Source organism: Magnolia sinica, chromosome 2, assembly GCF_029962835.1.
Source record: "Magnolia sinica isolate HGM2019 chromosome 2, MsV1, whole genome shotgun sequence".
NCBI classification, from domain to species: domain Eukaryota; kingdom Viridiplantae; phylum Streptophyta; class Magnoliopsida; order Magnoliales; family Magnoliaceae; genus Magnolia; species Magnolia sinica.
The window spans coordinates 62,034,628-62,036,659 of NC_080574.1; the positions used below are offsets into that span (position 1 = coordinate 62,034,628).

The 2,032-nt window shown below is 38.3% G+C and overlaps 1 non-coding gene across 1 annotated transcript; it reads left to right on the forward strand.

Moving 5' to 3' along the window:
* The first annotated feature begins 916 nt into the window (after nt 1-916).
* Nucleotides 917-1,023, forward strand: LOC131238385 (small nucleolar RNA R71). Its single transcript, XR_009167789.1, has one exon. It is a non-coding gene; the product is annotated as a small nucleolar RNA R71 (small nucleolar RNA).
* The last annotated feature ends 1,009 nt before the right edge of the window (nt 1,024-2,032 follow it).

The window sequence follows — 2,032 nt, forward strand, 5'->3', positions numbered from 1 at the left end:
TGTACACCACCCTCTAACTTTTCTATAAGCTTATGCACGATATATGCGTGCAGGTGACACTAAGATGCAGTAGCGTTGAGGCAGGAACATGTGGCCGAGCTTTGTGGAGATTTTATTATATACATGTATTTCCTTTCAGCATTGTAATCAATGATTTATATTAGTGGATATGTGATGATGATGTTGCTCTTGTGATTTGGGTACACTTGTGGTTATGCTTCTTTACAAAAATTTTACACTGACAATCCTACTTATAGGATCACAAGGTAAAAAATCTGGCGTATGGGCACTAGGAGCTGAGAATGGGGTACTATGGAGGCTGTTGACCCCATATTCGGCGATCGGGAATTTTATGAGCTTGGTTTTCGAGTTTGGGGTGTGACAGGTTAGGGATTCCTTGAGAAGTAGCAGTTTGTCCATTCCTCTAACTAAAGTTCGGATGATTTCTCCAACTAGGATTGTATGTATTAGAGATGGGTCCACTGAAAGGTCTTTGGTAGTTGTTCACGGCATTCGATTGCTCATTCAACGCCTCTTGAAAAGCGGGTATCATTGGGCAATTTTCAGTTGTATGTATGTTGCAAGCATATATATTGCAAACAAGTTTCTTAGCCTTATCATTCTTAAGTTCCATGGTCTCAACCTTCCTTACGAGACTGGCCACTTTAGCATTTATATCATCATCCTCTTTTAGCAAGTATATCCCACCTCTCTCCCTTGCTTGAGTAGGCTTAGATGTGTGCTCAGTTTTGGGGAGATGTCCCATGATTGTGCGGTTTCAACAAGTTTGTCAAAGTAATCCCACACCTCATCGACATTTTTATTCATGAATTCACCATTGCACATTGTCTCGATGAATTGGCATATGGAAGATGTTAGTCCATCTTAGAAGAAAGTTGTTATGTGCCACATTTCAAAACCGTGTTGTGGGCATGAACTGACGAGATCCTTGAAGTGCTCCCAACATTGGAAGAATGTTTCATCTTCCTTTTGGGCGAAGTTCATGATCGACTTCCTGATGGTGTTCATCTTATGATATGGAAAGAATTTTTTTATGAACTTCTTCATCATGTCATTCCATGTGCCAATAGATCGCGGACGTAGTGAGTGCAACCACGTCTTAGTTTTTCTTTTAGGGAGAAAGGAAAGAGTTTCAGCCTGACCGTGTCCTCAAACATGTTAGGAAAGTATAAAGTGGCGATAACCTCGTCAAACTCTTATAAGTGCAGGTATGGACTTTCAGATTCAAGTCCAGGGAACTTGAGAAGGAGTTGGATCACTCCAGGCTTTATATCAATGTTTTGCTGTGTTTCCTAGAAAAATCATACAAGAAGGGGTGCTCACCCCCACCGATTGTAAGTAATCTCATAAAGTACAAGGCGGGGGTGCATGGTGCACCTCATTCTCATCCGGACTTCTGCAACTCGAGGTTGCGACTGATTCACTGGTTGATTTGCAGCCATAACCTCAATTAACTCTGAGGATCTTGAGTGGTGTCTAATCCTGTGATGGATAAATAATCCCTCAACCAATCCTCCTTCACTCAAAAGACGTTGAGTGTTGTTACGGACCCACTTGGGCATGAAACACTCTCAGCTCTCAATTTCAAGCTCTAAATTAACCCTTAAAAAAAACCTAGAGGGATAAGAAATCACGAAAAAGAAAGGAAGAGAATTAGAAAGGAGTTACCAAATTGGAACTTCCTAATTTAAGATCTGTAAAACAAAACAAAAGAAATCAGTTTCTAAAAATAGAAATTCTAAAATTAGAAAGTTTCTAAAAACAAAAATAAAAAGATGAGTTAGTTTCTAAAAAAAGAAATTCTAGAATTAGAAAGTTTCTAAAAACAGAAAATAAACCCTAATATAGAAATAGAAAGAAAGAAAAATTAGAAAGACATTACCAAATTAGAAGTTTCTATATTAGGATCCTAGAAAACAGGAAAGTTAAGTTAGTTTCTAAAAAAAAATCTAGAGAAACCTGTTGGAGCATAAAAATCATGAAGAAAGATTGAAGATCAAGAGCTAGACAT